Source organism: Melospiza georgiana, chromosome 4 (assembly GCF_028018845.1).
Source record: "Melospiza georgiana isolate bMelGeo1 chromosome 4, bMelGeo1.pri, whole genome shotgun sequence".
NCBI classification, from domain to species: domain Eukaryota; kingdom Metazoa; phylum Chordata; class Aves; order Passeriformes; family Passerellidae; genus Melospiza; species Melospiza georgiana.
This window is the reverse complement of record NC_080433.1, coordinates 49,956,099-49,975,748: the sequence shown is the minus strand read 5'-3', so window position 1 is coordinate 49,975,748 and position 19,650 is coordinate 49,956,099. Positions and strand designations below refer to the sequence as shown.

Here is a 19,650-nt window from a genome sequence, read left to right as displayed (position 1 = left end):
ACTTGTTTCAAAGACAGAAGAAAGTGTGCCTAGGACAAAGATTCGAGGAGGCTGAGCAAGGGGGTTGCATCTGAGAGCAGGTGGAGAGAGCTGAATAGACCATGGAAGGAAATTGCTCCTGGAAGCTGAAGGCAGCAATGGGCCTATCTTCTTATTACCAGCCCCTTTTTAGAATGTACATCTTTAAAATAATTTGTACATAGTACTAAATTAAAGGATTCCTTTCTGCCCTGAGGAATTTGTAAGAGCTCTATTCATTTTATCACACAGGGATCCTAACTCCTTATCTTCCATTAGGCAGCCTCTTTCCCTTCTCACCAACACTACAAAAGGTGAATCAGGGGACTCAATAGCACATGATTAGAAACCACAACAATATATTTTAGCAAGGAATGTAAAAAGCTTTTCTATTTTTTGACCTCTAGGTTGTATATATAAAGAATATATGTAGAAAAGAATATGCCATAATAGCCTGTATTTACAGAGCGTGAAGTATGTTTCATATTTGTGAAGAATAGGAAAAAAGAGAGCCTGTTTTCTTTTTCTTGTGTAGATACAATTATGTTGGCTAGAGGCATAAGGCAGGGTTTTTTTTCTCATGTTTTTCTCATGTAGTTATTCAAAAAGAGATGTTTTGTTGTAGTCATGCTGAAAATAGGGGTGCATTATTTAAATTTAGTTCATTTCCTCATTCATACAAAATAATACTAGAACATTATGAGTGCCTTGCATGGCTCATGATCTGTTTCAGTTTTAGCTTCATGAAAATAAGTAAAGTGATTTTTAAGCTAATGAATATAAAGGCCAAGATCACATGAGGTAGAGAAATTCAGGAAGGGCATTTTTAAGTGACACCTAAAAGCACCATGGTGATTGCTCTCAGTCAATTAATATGTCAGTGTTGCTTGATTGGCATTTCCTCTTTTTCTGTGACTCCAGGTCCTTGCTTGAGCTCCCTTCCTGTGGTGCAGTTCTACTGGGTTATAAGGAATTGCTCATGGTTTACACCCTGTAATGGCTGGAGAGACTCTTTGACTGCTTCTTAAGACTCCATTATGTACTCTTTTTGATTTCTTGCTTTGACTTGCCTGATTAGGTTAAATGGAAATTATAGTGATTACCAAAATGATGTCTCTGTTTCCAAATACGTTCTTTAATGTGTCCATCTTCTCTGCCATTCCTGTTTCTATTTTGGTTAGAACTTTGTCCTTCTCCCCATTTATTAGAATGAAAACCTAGATAGAGTAGCAAGTGAGTATTCTACTCTTCTCATCCTACCAGGATGCTGGGTTTTCCACACTAAAATTGCCAGTGGCAGTTGTCACTTGTAGGACGCCTTTCACAGGATACAGATGATGATCCTCCATAGTTACCAGTACTGATGTTTTACCATGCTACTTTTATATGTAGACTTACATATGTTTGCATTCTTTATCCTTATGGCTTTTAATTCTGCATTTCCGGTGACATTATTAGGGTACAGAAAAAATGTAGCCTTGGAAGAATGACACATGAGAAGGTGAAAACAGAGTGGATGGGAGAACACGTTAAGCTGAGGAAATAGTGTTCTGAGGAGTTTCACAGAGGCAGATGTCTTCAACCTAGCAGAAGTGGAATGACATGTCATGTTTTCAGTCAGAGCAGGTTTTAGTTGTATTCTGATTTTTAATTTTTTTTTTTTTGAGAAGGGAATAGAGACTATATTGCCCTTTGATTTTATGATTTCTTTATTCTAATTGTTGGCCATAGAAAGGTTTTTGTTGTTGATGAATAGTAATAATAATAGGTACAGAAGCCTGTCCTTTCCACAATTAAAATAGATTCTTCTTTTGAGTGTAATAGCATAGACAGGTGTTAATGAAATGTTGTTGCTTAATTGGGTAATGAGCATGCAGTTCTGGATACACTTCAGCATTGCTGAAATATTGTATATGTAAAATGGTGACTTAAATTGTATTGTTCTCAATGAAAATGTATTTTAGCTATGAGGCCGTGATTTTATTTTCTTGCATGTATTTCCTGAAAAATTATGAAAGCTCTAGTAGTTGTCATATCCAAGCTTACTTTGGAATTATTATACTTAAATTGATAGTTTAATTGCACTGAATTATATGTTTTATTAGGTATCCAGGATATGTTTTTAACTTTAATAAGGTAGTTGCAAATTTCTTCCTTATTTTTTGTTCTTGTCCCCCATTTACCAGTTTTATCCCAGATGTCTAAATACAACAGTTTTTTAATGCAGGACTATACTCTTGTGATACCTAAATTAGCCACCTAAATTAGGCTCTCTAATTTTTGTATTAGTGGATCCTGGGTAAGTAGGTTGTTATCTCTTAATAACTGAAGCTTAAATCCTACTTTTAAATCAATTCCCTCTACTAATGAACAGGTACTGGGTGAAAACAGAAGTTATAACTGTATCTTGAACACCCTGTCCTATAAGTACTTTGAACAGCAGTTATAGCTGTTTTATTTGCAGAGAATCTTGCATTCTGGTTTAGTCTGAAGGAAGCATTTACTTTTCAATATGGCAGCTGAATATACATGAGTGAGCAGATAATTTTCCAGTAGTAAAAATTATACGTATATATACAAATACACAAGGTGATGTGAAAACAGGAAGAACTATGCAACATGTTGCATACCAGGAGGTGAAGTGGGGAAATGAAGAAAGTCCTGGAAGGCTGCAATTATATTGCTTTGATGTTTTGGGAAGTCCTAGTGTTGCAGTATGGTATTTACAGCCTGTAGTAAGCAGCCATAAATACCATATACACATGTGTATGTATTTTCCACCTGATCCTTTTGACCTCTTTGGAGCCTCTGTGACCATGTGCATAGAAGGAGTAGTGGGTACCTGATGGGTGATGCTGGCAGTACACGAGTGTGAGGAGATGCAGAATTTGGACCGGCTATGAAAACAACAGGATCAAATGCTTGGAGGAGACATTTCAGTGCCAGTACTTTAACTTGGCATGTGAGCTGTCAGAACTGAATGGATGAATCTTTAGTTGGCATTTAATAGCAAATTTAGTTCCTCATTTTAGAATAGAGGACTTCTGTAATCAAGGAATTTTTCAGTCATCCAACCAAAGCAGAGCATGTTCTGTTTTCCTGTGCCAAGAGGCTAAGGCTGCTTGCTTCTTAGCTGTTTGCGCTGTTCCAAAGGGGAGTTTGAACTGTTTGGTCAATCCCTGCTGCGTTCATTAACTTGGTGTGTTTGTTTCTGTTACCCCATTGAGAAGGGAATGGTTTGTGTTTGTGTTCCTAAAAGTTTGGACCTGATTTATTTAACCAAACCCCACTGAGCACAGAGCCTTTTATATTTGGTTGAACTCATGCTCCCAGGCACATTTTATTCTGCTTCTGTGATTTTGACAGAGGGAATCCCTCTTTGTTTCTTCGTTTGGTAGAGCTGCTTATCTGGGCCCTGCTGAGGGTAGAAATGGGCTGCCTACTTTCTACTGCAAACAGGAACCAAGAGAGACTCTTGTCCTAAAGAGAGAAAAGCATATTCAAGATGATTTCTAATTAATTTTTTTTTATGTCTCAGAGAACTGATAATATCCAGAGGGTGTTGCAGTGATTCCTTAAGCAGGAGTAGGAAGGCTTTTCACAGCAGTGAAAAGACACGAGGTCTTGAAGGTAGAGAAGGAAGGAGGGAATGATATAAACTATCAGGTTACTGGGCTTTCATTCTTGGGCAGCCCAGCAATGCAGTATTCTGCTTTTGAGGAAAGCCATGGCAGCATGAGCTACCTAAAATGCACACTGTGCCTCAAAGTGGAGGTTGTCAAAGCACTGCCTTTAATTTGAATCCTAAAATGTTGCAGCATAAGTGGAAGAGATGGAGCTGTGAACATTGGGCTGGCCTTTGGGAGATGGTTTGTGTTACTGCTGAGGTTTCCAGGACACCATCTGTAAAATAACCTGTTGCTGTAGAGCTACAGTAAAAGTGTACATTGATCTGCATCTTTCACCTGTGGTATTTAAGAATGCTGTATTTATCTCAAATAGACCTGCTTGCGGTGGTTTGGAAGAAACTGATTAGTCCAGAGTGCAAAAACAAAAAGCAAGCTGCAATGGAAAGGTGCTCTGTTGTTGCAGTGTTCAGGCCTGCTGGGAGTTGCATAAAATGTTTCTGTCTTTTGAGTACCCTCAGTTGTCAGGATTTGTGTGGATTTTTACCTATTAAATAAACCTGCTTTAGCTTTGTAGATGCTACAGTCAAGAGCTGATCCTGCAGGAGGGAAAACTTCTGCCGGCATAGCTGCCCTTTGAGGCAAAGTAGAAATATATTATATTACACCCTTTAATCAGTTTGAGTTTTATCTCCTTCTTGTCTATAAACAAAACTACTTTTTCAATTGCTGAATATTTTTATCACTATGCTTGTCTGTTTTAGTAATACATACCTAAGTACAGCTGCAATTTTCCCACTATAGCATATACCTACACTTACTGCTTGTTTTAAATGCCTCTCTTAATCAGGGTCCAAATCCAGATGAAAATCTGAGTGAACCTCCAACAAATATAGTACATATTTAGCAACTTATATATCAGTACATAAATCATAAACTTTCAAGCTGGAGAACATCTTGCATTTTCTTACAGGTGAGAAACAAGTATTTTTTGCTTAACATTATAATTGTGCAATGACAAGGATTGCTAAGTTAAAAGTAAGAGGTACAGGCTTTCAAAACATGCATACCATTAAAAATTATGATGCTCTTAAAGGCAATACTGCTATTGCATTCAAGCTCATTATCCTTTTCACTTTTATTTTGTCCTCACAGCATCCTTTCCCCTCTGAAAAACACCCTTTAGTTTCTAATACTCAGTCTCATGTACACACTCAGTTCCACTGAATTAGGCTCACATACATTATCTGATCTGTCTAGAAAAAATATTTTGTACTCTAAAAAATACACTCCCTCACAAATAATTTGTAAAAGACAAAGAAATGGAATTAGTATAAGCATCTAAAGTGATCTGATCAAAAGAGGAAAATTACCATCATATATTAATGAGTTGAACATATTTGGTCTTCATGAGCTACTGCAGCATTTAAAAAAAGTAAGAATGTTAGTGGCTAAGTTTATACTTCTTTATTTAAGGCAGAAAGTGATATTCAAATAATCACAGCAAAACTCTGCCCTGACAGAGTAGCCTTAAATGTTACTTCTAAGGTATTGTATTCTCTTATTTTGTGTATGATTATCTATGCATTCATATGGATGCATTTAAATACAAGATAGTGAGGACAGCTGAAGGGAAATCAAGGAACCAGGGGAAACCTAAAGTACCAGTTTTGTGATGAAGAAGCTGTAAGTCATTTGTAGAGTAGTTTTTCCTTACCTTGGACTTTGTATGCTGGCATGTTATTGAGCTATAGAGCTCTTAGAGCAAGGAGGGGTGAGACAGCTGGGTGAGGCTGGGGGATTAGGGAGGAAGAGTGAGAAGGAAACCTCTGATATTTCTCTTTAACCTCTGTGTTTGTGACTTATGCACAGGTGGTTTTTGACCCATCAGTGTGTCTGGCTCATTTGGAAGGGTGCTGTGAAGCAACCAGAAAGCTGGGATGTTGGGCAATGTGATCTGCAACAAACCTTTCAGATTTGTATTTCCGTCATACCTAACACACTCAAACTTGTGTACTGGCACACCCTATGGCATGTCTAATTACTCAAGAGCTTGTGTATCTGCAGTTATCCAAGCCAACAAAAATTCAGGCTGCGTTATAATGTTTTTCAAATAATTCACAGAGAGTAGTTTTTAAATTAGCATTGCTTTTGTTTTTGTTCTGCAAAGGGATCTTTTATGGAAGTCTTGGACCTATTGAAAAAGATTTGGCAGTATCTTGGGCAAACAGGTAGGTTTTTTTGTTAAATTTTGAAAAGTCCCTGATGCATATTTGGTATCTACACCATCAGAGACAGCCTGTTTTGTTGCCTGAATCAAATATATTCTGCTGCCTCTATTTCACATTTGGAAGAAGTTGTATTTCATACCAGGTACTTTTACAGAACTGTAGAATGCCACATATTCAGATATTATGAAATACAATCTCAAAAAATGTCACAAAAATATGAGACAAAGTGTTTATGCATTATAAAAATTGATAGCAATTTAATCAGTGCAGTCACAAATTGGCTCTAAAAATGATCCCTACAATTCTGTGGATCTGGGCAAGTGTCCAGCCTTTACATAAGGTAAGCTGTCCTCTGTATTGTTCTGTAAAGCATTGAACATTTTTCAAGTTTTAATTTAGTGGTTTATCCAGTGACTTAATTGAGTAAATTGTCAGTTAAAATTGCACATATGAAATCTGTCACTATTTTGCTTAATATGGCAGTGATTTTCTATCTTGCACTTTCTTGCATAAGGCTTGACTTGAAGATTTACTTTCAAAAAGATAGTTGTCTGTGGTATGCAAAGCACAAGCTAGTTTGTCTGCACCTTCCATAAATTGGCTTCTATGAAGCCATGACAACCACAAAAATATTTGTGATCCAGCAGTCCTGAGTTGCACATTTTACAAACATAGAGACAAAATCTGGGTCTTGCAGCACATGCTTTTCAGAGTTGCAATACTCAGCTAAACTGGACATATTTTTCTCAACAGTACAGAAAAGATTGCAGAATTTCAGATTTCAACATCATGCTATTAAGCTGTGGATCAGCTTCAAAGAAGTTGGAAGAACATTTTTAGAATCTAGAGCATAAATTTTTCACTTTCTTATTTTGTAAGAGCTAAATAAGCCAACAGGATAACTCTTGTTCTACCTCCCCCAACATACTTAAGATTTAGAAATACTGAAATGGAAGAAGGGACTGGGTCATTTTTTTCAGTCCACTGCAATACAAAAAAGTTGTATTACAACTTTATATACAGGGCTGGATTCATCCAAGCACAGACTTCAGTAGGATATGCATCTATAATTGAACAATTTTCCAGATGTACTTTAAATAATGGAGAGATATAGGCCCTTGTAGGCCACATTTCGTTTTGTTATAGCTTACATGTCTAAAACAGGTCAGGGAGGGATATCCCAGAACTTTGTTTCTGCCCACTGATTTTAAGTGAAACCTACATATCCAGATCACATGCAGATGTCAGCATTCTTAATGTCAAAATATTGTTGTGATGGATTCCTCCTTAAATGAGAAAACATCAAATTATGTGTAAGTCAAAGAATATCTTGCAGATCTGTATCACAAGCTTAAATCTTCTCTAAAATGTGTAAATCTTGAGCATATACTAGTTGGAGAAAAGAAGATTATCACTCAGTACCTTAGGTTTTGCTTGGAGTTATAAAAAAAAAGTAAAAATTCACACCAAAAGAAAACAATTTGTGACCAAACTTCCATAATTAGAACAAGCTGCTTTATAGCTTTAGGTTTTATTGGCACTGATAATTTAGGGCATTCTTTCAAGAAGGCTTGGTTTGGGACAGAAGGAAAAATTGTGCTGCAGTATAAATGGAGGCACTCAAGCATATGCAGCAAAGATTATTTCTTTTCATGTGTCTGTTACTAAAAAGTAGTAGTAAAGCAGATATTAGGGTGTAGAATACCTGAGCTGAAGTTCACATCAGCAGCCAGACTAAATGGTTATGATGAGTTTACTTCAATTTTAACAGTTTAATCTGAAGATCCCAAAAGAAATTCTCCTTTTGGTGCCTGGCTCTCTTCCAGGGAGGAATAGTTACATTTAATATGTGCCTATGAGTGAAGGGGCAGCAAGGTGCAAAAACTGAGCCAGCTCTAAGCACCCTTCTCAGAGGAACTCTTGAGTAGCTGGATCTCTATTAGATGTAAAATTCCACTGGCATTACTATTCACAAAATGCGCTGCTGGATACAGTCTCATATGGTGAGTTGTGTAATAGCCCTCTTGATATTGATATGTTTTTATACAGAAATGGTCCAAGACTGTATTAACTTTTGTTTTTGTCAAGTTCAAGCTGACAGTGGACTGCAGGCCAGCTGTCTGCCACTGGCATGCCCACGGCAATTAGCTCTGTAACTTAGAAGTACACTTTAGTGATAGTTCTGACCTTCTGCCTCGTGCTCAGTTCCCTGAATTTAAAAAGCTCAGCCGCAGGATTGTCACAGATTTTAGTCCTTACTGCTGTCTGAAGTCATTGGACAAAAGGCAACTCTGGTTCCCCATGGTGATGCCAAGTTGGTGCTGTGCTGTGCTTGCTCGTGTGGCCTTTGTGGTCAGCATCCCTGGAGACACTGCCGTGGTGCCTGCTGTTGGTCCATCTTTCCGTGGCTGCTTCTCACGGGTGCAGAAATCTTGGGGCCAGCGGTGATTTTCTCTTCCCCTGCCTGGGGAGGGACGAGGATCCTGTGGAAGGAAGGGCCTGTGGGCACAGTGGGGGAGAGCAGCTTTGCTGACACAAGTGAGCAGCTGTACCCAGGACTAAACACACGCTGTCAAAATGTAACAGAAGGTGTCCAGCAGTAACAATGCCTCCTTTCCTACTTCACTCCAATTATAGGAAATGTGGTATTGTTGTCACTGCAGGGTCTTTGTCAGAGTTCAGTAACCCATGTTTACTTCCTTTGTTGTCCCCTTCTTGTGTGCTGGTGTCAGCAAACACATTCCCTTCCTGCTGTTGTCCTCAGTGAAGAGATGAACAGCCCTTGCCAGTATCCTTCTCACAGTTTGGCATCAGAGGCTCACCTATCAATGCCATGTGTTTTCTCCAGTATGTTTCATTCTTCCCAAAAGAACTGTTTCAGATTCAAATTAAAGTTTTGACAATACAGAGATCAATTAAATGATAATATTTTCTCATTAATAGGCTGGCCTTTTTCTTTAAGCAAGTCTCCTATTGGGTTAGCTTTCAGTAATTCTAGACCTTGTTTTACTTTTCATGTGAGATTGCCACACATCCTAGAAATGCAGATTGTCATTAGTGTCATTATTTTCATATAGATTAAGAAATTTATTCTGAGAATTGCTTCTTGCTTATGAGCATTTGAAGTTGTGGGTAGTGAAAGTAACAGCAGTTTGCCCATAAAATCTGTCCCAGAGGCAGCCAGAAATTTCCAAATAAAGCGCTTCTAAGGGCTTTGAGGTTTTAATATCTGTTGCTTAGTGAATATCTAGGACAAGAAAAAGCTTTAATTTTTTTTACAGCCTGAGTCATCACATTGTTTTTCTGTTTCTTTTGGCCAGGCTGTTTCATCCTTTCCAGCATTTTTTGGGTCAAGGCAAGTGGGAGACTGATAGAAAATAACAGTTGTGAGGACATGCACACCTTGTTGCCTGGTTTTCCAGCAAAATAGTTTACAACATTTTTGCATTTACAAAGAAAAGGCTTTTGATGTGAACTTTGAAAAGCATTTTGCTCAGAGTTTTTATGTGAAGGTGGGATCTGGTCTTAGGTACAACCTATCTTGTAATGTATTTATTCTATCATCAGTTCTACAGATGATTCCATTTTATTCCTATACAAAAATAGTGAGGTTTTTTTTTAAATTTAAGAAATAATGAAAAATAATTTTTGGAGCTCTAGAGGAAATTCTGCATTATCTCCAGCAAAACACAGCTTTTAAAATATTGTCATGGCTAATACTGCTTATTAATACAAAGTTTCTAATTACTGTACAAAGCCTTATGCAGTATTTTATACTTTTACTGTTAATTGAGCAGTCTAAAAACATCTAAGTTAATTGCACACTTACTGTTAATTGCTGGAAAATTTTGTCCAAATGAGAAAAAATTGGATTTTTGCAGCATGATAGTTGCATTAAGTGCCTCTAATTTTCCTTTTAAGCTTTTACTGATGATCTTTCGAGCATTTTTATTACACTTTTTATTCATTAAACAAAATAATATTAATGTGATCTTAGTGTATGTTATAAAAGGCAATTTCCCAACCAGCCTCACTATATATTGCTGAACTCCTAGAGCATTAGACACAAACTATGTTAAGATGCCCCCAGACATTAGCACTCATTTAAAAGGCTACATATAACACCTAAATAGAATTTTGAAACTGAACAGAGTTGTTAAGGGGAAATCCTTCATGTCAGACAAAGAAGCTGTGAAAGAAACCCTAAACAGGTGATGGAATGTTAATAAACCAAGGGTATCCTTCTGAGGGATTGTGTTCTGATTGTTGAGCTTCACCATAACCTCTTGCGCCTCAGTAATTTGAGATGTTTGTAGGTTTGGCCATTGGTCACACAAAATAAACTGTCCAAACATCATGTGTGATAATCAGCCAATCAGATCTCCAAAGAGTCTTTAAATGTTCAAACTGAACAAAGGCTCTGTATCTCAAGTTCCGATTATTGTCTTGGACAGCAGCTCTCTGCCAGGTAATGTGCTGTTTTTCTATTTCCTTTTAGCTTTATTTAGTAGCAATAGGTAGTTTCAGATTACTGTGGTAATCCATGCAAAACTAATTGAGTAATTAAATGCAAGACAAGTCAGTACACCAGCACGTGTTGCGCAGGATTTGCTGTTGGCTTTTTAATCATTATCTAACATGTATTGACAAAACAGTGTGAAGCACTTCAAAGAAAAAATATTCTTATACTCTGTCCACTCCTGGAAGATTATAAGAAGGAGATTGACAACTGAATGCTGTATTCTGACAATTCCCAGTATAACCAAACTCTATGGATTTGATGGACATATTTATTCATATACGTTGCCAAAATTTCTGAGAAAATAAGGACTTCAAAGATGAGTTTCTAAAGAGAAAGTTAAAATAAGGGGAAGCATCAGTGTAGCTTAGGTCAGATAGGGATAATTAATGTCATGTGTTTTAAAGTAACACCTAATTTATCAATGCAACATCAGTTTTACTTACAAGACAAGTCTTCAGTCTTCATTATAAACATCTTATTTTCATAGGGATTTGGGAGGGGAGCAATAACATAATCCCCCTGCATGGAACCAAGCACTAGAATGAAGGTTATTCATTCTCGCTGAGCACTCAGACAGACAGTTCTTCTCCAACACCAGAGATTTTTATAATAAAGGTTGAGGTGTTGCTTTAAAGCAAACAATGTGGGGGTGTATTTTACTGACACAAGTAACTCCGTTTCAGTCTTTTGCAGTATCAGAACTCAGTGTTGTATGCCTCATTTCATATATAGGTGCTTGCAAATTATTAGATTCCTTAGAATCAAGTGCAGAAGTAATTTTCAATTAGTTTTTTTTTTTCATTATAATAACTCTAAAATCTCCCACCAACCTAAACAGTTCTGCAAATAGTCCGCAAGCTTTAGAATGGCTGATTATACATAATTTTGAAGAAAAATTTGCTGAGTTTATTTCATGGAGTTAACCTGGTGATTTTGGGGGCTGTTTTTTGTCATCCTGGTTATCAAAGCTTAAAGTCTAAATCTTTGTTTACTGAGCTTAAAACTGAGATTAAAGCTGTCTTTGATTTCACCAGGGTAGGCTGGTGGCTTAGAGGCTTGACTTTTGGCTGTCATCTTCACAACCCTTCTGATGTCAGAAGCTTTGTAGGGGCTTATCACACACTAAGGCTGTGGACTTCAGTGGGTCAAATTCTAAAAGAGAAAAAAGATAAAACTCCTCAATGGAGTCCCCAAGCACTTCCAATGGATATTTTATACCTTGCTTTATATTTTTTCATTTGTGTTTGTTTATGATATAATTCTCAATAAATCTACATGAAATATTATTCATAAAATGTTTCTAAAAATCAGTTGGGAGATCGAAAAAGAAGTAATATGTGGTAAAAACAAAAGATTTCAGTGTATATTCTCAAAGTCCCACTCTCATGTAGTACTGATGTACTGTAGCTCTCCAGCACTAAAAATATTGCCTTGACTGTTAGCAAAACCAGGAGATAACAGAAAGGTATTCCTACAGGGTAATAGTAGAGAGGTCCCCAAGTCCTTGTGTAAAGGAGTCATGCTTGAAAAAATGACTTTTCATGATGCTGCATGCAACCTTAGTGAAGTTTCAGTGTAAAGAAAATTCCTTTTGCTTTAACTTTCTTCCTGAAAACCTGGAGTTTTGCAGATTTCCACACAAAATTTATTTACAACTCCCTGTCCCGTTAAACAGCTACAAGAAGGAAAGAAATTGAGTGGGGGGGAAAAAATCCAAATCAGCCTCTCTCTTCTCCCCAGAGTCCCAGAGAAAAGGAAGCACTGTGCTTGACCCATGTAACAGAGGAAAGCAGGAGAGTGAAATATGTGTGCAGTGCAGTTACAGGCATAAAACAATCACTGCCTGATGTTTAAACATTGCTTTATGGCGTTTCCACCGAGATATCCCATTAGTATGTGATAATGAATCATGGTTGTACTTCACTGAGAGCTCTTGCCATGACTGCATACTTTTCTGGTTTTTTTTCCTCCCATGGAATGCACATGGAAACAAGGGAGAGAAATTATTTGAAGAACATAGCCAGAATGGAAGCTGCGAAATTACAATGCTGCTTAGAAATGGACAAACTTTTCAGCACATTTTTATTTTGTTTTGTCAATATTATTTTATTCAAGGTAGAAGTGCAGATTTAAATATAGTCATGTGGAGAATGTGAAAGAATTCATTTAAAAATGTCCCTGGTCAGGGCAGTGCATATGTGTGGACAAAAGTATGTGGGGGGTTTATTACTTTTTTTTTCCACTTCTGTAGACATAGCTTGTCTACAGCAACTAATTTAAGAAAGAATATTTTCACTTAAAGAGAGGGATTGAAACAAGACAAGTGCTTCTTTTCTGGTAAGGATCTCCAAATCTAAACAGCATCTCAGTTCAGCTGGAAATGTTTGTCCCAGATCTAACTCCTACACGCTCAGAGGGTAACTCTTAAGAGTAGGGAGAAGTGCCATCTGGTGATTCACAGCAAAAACTGATGGAATCAATTTCTAGGAGAGACAAATGGAAGTGGTCATCAACCACAGATAAAATTGCCATCTGTGATGTTTGGTTCTAAAGATTCTTAAAACTGACAAATCTCTCCGCTAGCTCCATCTTCAGATATCCATTTAAATTTTTATTCTTTCATTATAGTACAGCAAATTAATATTATATGTTTAGCAAGAGTAGATCATAACTAATGCATTGCAGTAATCACAAAAATGTCAGTGTATATGATGTCTGCTGATACAGAAACTATATTTACTGAATGCCCCAATTATATGAATTATGGAAATTATGGAAATTATGGAAGTATACTTTTATTTGTCCTTCAAATAATTCAAATTATTTTAATAATAATTTAAAAATATTTGACAGTTGATAAGCTGTTGGTATTCTGTAGACCTCAAATTTAAGAGTGGAGAGACCACAAAAAAGGAAAAGGGTTGGCTCTGAGGTTGCAGAAAAGGAGAAAACATTAAACTAGCAGTATTTAATTCAGCAAGTTCAACTTATTTCTCTGAGTAGAACTATATTGATGTTCTGATTTGTGGTGAGGACAAATTAGTGGCTTAGAGAGTGAGTTAAACTCAATTCTAGCTTTCTGCATTGTTTAAGCTTCATATTTGTAAACATTTAGACTGAATATTAATTTTATTAGTGTGAGTACTCTGAGTATCAGGGACTTTTTTTTGTAGAGCATATTATGCAAAGTTATGTCTCTTTTTCATCAAAACCCTCTTTAAAGCTCTGCACAGTGAAATATACTGCTGTGGGGTCTAGGAAGAATATGCTCAAGTACTAGAATGCTGTGTATAAGTATTCACAAGAATTGCTCCCTTAGTTTGAATACTGAAATACTTGTTGAGAATGAGGAAGAAACTGTAAAACATTGATGGTTGTTCTTAGGCAGATATTCTTTGAAGTCAGGAGGCATTTCAAAATGTCAGACTGTGTATGTCTTTCTGTGAATTAATATTTTAGTTTAAAAGAAGGGAAATACATAATACAGAAATGGTATTTAATGAATATTAGACCATACCCATTTTTCTAATTTGAAATTTGTGTGCTTAAAAAGCATTTACTACAGAGTTGAGTTTATACATCACTGTTAATATGTTATAATTTTTACTTGAAAGCCTTTTGAAAAGAAAAAAGGAAAAAATTATGCTATTGAGCACTTATGTGAATGTATAGAATTGTACAGGCACTGTTTGCATAGAATTTGTAATAATCTGTGAAGTATGAAATCAAGGTGTCTTGTTGTACCCTGTGAACTTGTATCACTTTGTACACAGTGCCACAGTTGATAATGCAAAAAAGCAATATTTCTCAACCAAATCCTATTTTGTAATCCCCTTTAACCTGCTTTTCCATTAATTTGTATTAGTGTCTCATAAGTTAACCACTGGTTTGAATGTAGCACTACAAATGAATACTGTCTTTTATGGTATAGATAACCTTATCCACAACAATAGCTCTATTTTTAGGAGATGATATGGTAATTCTTTACATGAACACACAATGACTAGTTGGGTCAGGGTGAGTTTGCATAATGGAATGAGCTCCCTACAGTTGTTTCCAGACACTTTGATAATGAGAAGTGGCATGAATGTTTAATTTATTAATTTCTTTCCACTCAGAAGGACAGAATGAACTGGTTTCTTATTTTCTGTTTCTCTGAGTTTTCAAATGAGTTTAACTTTTTTGTTTTTAAGTAATATTTAATTTGGAACATCAAAAAAAAATTAAATTCTTGGTGTTAAGAGAATGAATGAAAGATAAATTAAATACCTTGTAAATTGCAATGACAACAGTCTGATTTTAATGCAGCTTAACTATTTTAGAAGTCAATTGGTGGTCAAAACTAATGTTACCATGAAGCAGAATGAGCAAAAGCAATAATCCTCGTAGTGACTGCAACTGATTGTGACCTTCTTGCATTTATCATGTTATTAGAAAATTAAATAATTTTCTTCTTTAAGGCCAAAAAATTTTAAGCTGTCAGCAGTTACATCAAGTTCTGCTCATAAAACCTTTCGCCTTAAAGCAAACACACAAGAAGAATTAAAAGAACTGACTAATTAATTCTCAACACAAATAACAGATCTGTACTATAAATGCCTGAACTGTTTAAGGAGTTGCTAGACAATTTAAGAAGTTCTTTAAATTCTAGGACTTGACTGTGGCTTAAAGCCAGGCCTCCTTTGGAAGACCGGTGCTGCATTAGAATTAGAGTTCCTTCTGGACAGCATGTGCTGCAACAGGAAGTCTACCAACCTGTGAGATGGAACAGCATATTCCCATCTGTTGCTGGCCAGCTGTCCTGTACATACCCCTCCTTTTCATGAGATCAGCCTGACAGCAGTAGTTATGCTCTTGAGCCATCATGTAGCTGAGCTGCAAGCATGAATCACAAGGGGTAGGTGCACTTCACAGTCACTTTCCTGTCTAAAATTCAGTCCTTGGGTGTGTTGGGCTTTCTAGCTTTGACCCAGAAAAATATTTAGTGTGTCTTTGTGTCACTGAATCATTGAGGAGTTTTTCCTCGAGAGAAGAATAAAGACCTTGTTAGGACTTCATAATGAGATTGTTTTTTGGGGTTTGTTTTGGGGAATATTGTTGAAAGAAATCAGCACTTTGTTGGTAGCGTTTCATTTACAATGCTTGGTAGTTAACCAACTGTTTTATATTTCATCGAATATACTATTGCTTTGTGTCAAGAGACATCACTGTCTCTAAGGACTTACTCCCACATTTGCAAATAATACTCTCCCTTTTTAAAAATGGTTAATTTTGCAGTATAATCAGGAAATGCTCTGACAGTGACTGCAAAAGGGCAATTCACAGTGACTTCTGAAATGTAGACCTGTGGGAGCAGGATAAAATACCATGAAAACACCCTTTTAATGTTTGTTTTGAGAGAAAGGAATGTTGATGTGGTTGTTAGGATTATTTGAGGAGTTGGATTTCTAAGGAAAGGGTAATAGTTTTTGTTTGTTTTGCCCCTGCTCCCACCCCCCATTAGGTTTTAGGCAAGGTTCAAAGTTTATTTAGGAAGTATAATGAAATATAATTCAATCTTCATAGTTTTGCCTAAAACCATGCATCATTAAAGAATTTACTTTATCATTTATTTGAGTAGGTCATCATGCTTGTATTGTGGGAAATAGCACATAGTTGTCACCTACTATCCTTCTCTACATCATTGTGTTTTTACTATGTCACAGACACTGAGCAGCAAGAGTATGTGACTGATATCATTACATCATCTTTAGATTGAGTGTGAGGAGCTTTTTCATGTATTTCACTTTATTCTGGTCTCTATTTGTGGTGGCTGTATCAAGTGTTAATTCATTTTTCCACCCTCCCTCGCTGCTGTCAGATTCGTTAAAGCTGAAGCGCTTTCCCTGGTTGACGGTAAATGCCAGGTATTTGTGAAAGAAGAGTGATAGAAATGTGATTGCAATATGTGATATTGCAAAAGAACCTGATACTCATTAGATAACATAGTGGGTTTGGCTTGTGTGTTTGCTTTGCAGCGTGCGCTTCCTTGAGAAGGCAGAGGTGCAGACCTGCTGGTGCAGCCTGGGTGCCTGGGTTTGTGGTAGAAGGGGAACCCCTGGCAGGCTGTGCACTTCTAGAACTTAGGAGGTAACTCATGTCTCTGCTGCTGGCTAGGCCTTGAATGAAAGCATCTGAATTTGGGCACCAGAAAAAGAGAAACGTAATCTAAACTCAAAATGGCACGTTCATATAACTTCAGTCTGAGGTCACTGTAACTTCAGCTGAGTGCCTGATGGTGGTGTGCCACTCAAGCAGTATGTGCTGGATGCATTAGGTCAAGAGAAGGAGGCAGAAAAGCAAAACTAGGACATTTGATCTGGGAAAGAAAGCCTTTGCGAGCCCCTTAGGATTGACTCTTGCTCAAAGGGAGTGATGGCAGACACGAAGTCAGGTGGAATCTTGAAACATGCAGTTAAAAGGCAAAAGAACTGAGGAGGTAATTGGTACGAATTATGTGATTTATATCATGAAGAAGGCTCCATGAGAAGCAGCCAAAAATCCCTTCCTATTGGTTTTTTCTGGATTAGGACAAAGGGATGGGACTATAAGATTAAAAAAAAGCTTTTTTTGGTGCATGGTTAGCCAAGTTCAGCTATTTCAATGCAGAAATCCTCAAGCTGCGAGAGAGAAAGCCATCATCCTTCTCCCTGTTGCTAAAAGCACTCATCTTAAGGCTAAAAGTCAACTTGAAAAATTTTATTTTTTCAGGACAAAATTGCACCTTATGCAAATCAGAAGAATAAGCATAGTATGAGGAAGAAGGAATTTTTCATTTCATCCACTTTCATGCCCACCAAAGAAGTACTTTAAGATATTGAGTAGAGAAATAAAGAAAATGGAAAAGAGAAATTCCCATCTGATGGAACTGGGAATCTTTAGAGTATTTTAACCAAACATGGCATTACAGACACTTTAAATCACTAATGACAAGTAGACCATTGCTGTACTAAAATAGGGATATAATAAAACAACCATTTTGGGCTGTCTGGGCTTTTGGATGTCTCCTTCTGTAAGTTAAATGACTTGAAATCTTTATTTAATATTTTATCTCTGACTTATGAGGAAAACTTTCCATAATGTATGAAAATATTGAAGTTAATTACAGTCTATATAAAAAAAATGTGGGATGCATTGCAAACTTCACATAAAACAGGTTGTTTTCTGTCCCTTGATAAGTATTTTATTTGTTCAAAACTATCCCATGATATTAATTTTTAAGTTGGCAAGAATGATGTAGATCAATAGTGTGTACTAACATCTGGCCACATAGTGCAGCTGAATTAGTTGTGTGATAGAAGTAAAAGAAAATGGCATGCAGATATACATAATTTTAGGCTCAAGTGCCCAGTATTCTTGTGTAGTGCTGATTAAACAGACTGACAAAGCAGAAACATTTTATATATGGGAGAATACCATTAGTTTCAAAATAAAATTACTGTAATTTAAGCAGTTGATGCAAACGGAGGAAAAATGTGCTGCTAGCCCTGTGTGCAATCAAATCATGCTGTAAGGCTCATATTTGGCAGGTATTGTAGGATTGAAAGAGAAGATTTGAAGAGAAATTACAAGTCCTTTCCAAATAGAAGCATTATACATACCACAGTGAAACAGAACAATGACAGAAATGCAGCTTCATTAGTTATTGCATCTATATCTGATGAGGCAACAAATCAGTTCTAAAACCTGAGGTAACAGTTGATGTCTGTTCTTGGGGAACATCTAATTTCGAGCAGGTTGCTGAAGGGCAATTCAGGCTTAAGTTCGCAGAAAAGTAGGTATGCATTAATTTTGTTATGTTACATGGGAAATGTAGTTTTTTAGCTACATATAAAGTCCTCATTCTTCTTTCCCTGCTACCCATAACATTTAAGAAGTTGAAAATATTTTTCTGTATGAATAACTATCCTTATGTATGTATCCTGATGGCCCCGTATAGTGGGGCATCACACAAAAAACATTGCTGATGAATCTGAGGGTAATTTTAAACTAGTGAGCTAGATCTTGGTTTGTGAGATACCTCATTGTGGTATCTCAAAATGCCAGGCAAGAGAGAGCTGTTTTTTCACATGAAGGCTTACTTCTAATACTTCCTCATTTCTTAAGAGGACAGTGTCTGAACTTGCTTTGAAAGCACTGCTTTCTTTTTTCATGGTGAGTACTATTATTTCTGAAGTGTGTTTGACTCTATAATCCTCTATAAGGAGGATTTTTCTTAACGTGTAGCCTACTTAAGAAGTGCCTAGGTACTGGCACTTAGCCACTTGTTAATCTTTTGTTTTGCTGTACAGTACGAGCAGTACAAACGTGATTCTGCCTGTTCAGAACTGAAAAGATATGTCCAGCATTGGAAGTGCTAGATTTCTATAGACAGTATTTTTGGGAGGAGATGTCAGGAAGAAATGTTGAAAGCATTACAAGTTATAAAAGTTATTTGCATTGCATTAATATTGCCGCAAAGCTACCTGTTGTTACATCATACATTTCTTCAAAAATTTTTTGTACATATTTTTATCTTTTTGTCTCCTGTTCTTTATTGATTTATTTTCACCGTGATTTCTGTTGCATCAAATTTCCTCATCTCTGTATTAAAAATCAGAAATGCCTTACCTGTTTAAACAGTTATTAGGATAAAATTTTGGAAATCTCAAGGGCATATATAACTTTTTTCAGTTTTTGATCATCTCAGCATATTTATGAATAGACAACCAACTTTTTTTCTTACCTATGCCTTGTAAGTGTGGATGAAGTCCATTAAGGATAATGAACTGATGCTATAATGATATAATAATCAAATGTCACTACATCCTTTGAGCCTCAAGCTTGCTTTACAAATTTCTCATTTCAGCATTTAGCATGATGTGCAGACCTGTTAATAAAAACAATTTCATTGTAGAATTATTGTAATCTATAGAATAACAAGCAGTCATGAAAGTAATTAAAAGAATAGCTACTGCTATTCTTTTAGCCCAGATTCAGGGAAGCAGTTATTTACTGTGACTTTCCTTTCAACTTTTGTCACATGTGGTTTTCACAAGGCTTCTTTTATTACCCTGTGCAGTTGCCACAATAACAACATGTCTGTTGTTGGAAACCTCAGGCTGTATTTGTCCCAGGCATACCATGCAAGTAGGAAAATTGTTCTTAAGCCGTGCTGTAGTACAGCATACCTTGCTTCATTTGTCTGGATTCAGGCAACTGAGGGTGGTTCAGC

The 19,650-nt window shown here is 36.6% G+C and overlaps 1 protein-coding gene across 3 annotated transcripts in view; it reads left to right on the top strand.

The window, feature by feature from the left end:
* SLC16A7 (solute carrier family 16 member 7) overlaps positions 1-19,650 on the top strand; it is a 75,078-nt gene that overhangs the window by 6,262 nt on the left and 49,166 nt on the right. Inside the window, exon 1 of one of the 3 annotated variants that reach the window (XM_058022527.1) lies at positions 10,309-10,343. The exons of 1 other annotated variant lie outside the window; for it this stretch is intronic. The gene's annotated coding sequence lies outside the window, so the exon portion shown is untranslated. Of the gene's footprint in view, positions 1-10,308; positions 10,344-15,054; positions 15,295-19,650 lie in introns of those variants that run through there. One more of the 3 variants, XM_058022528.1, reaches the window with a different exon arrangement.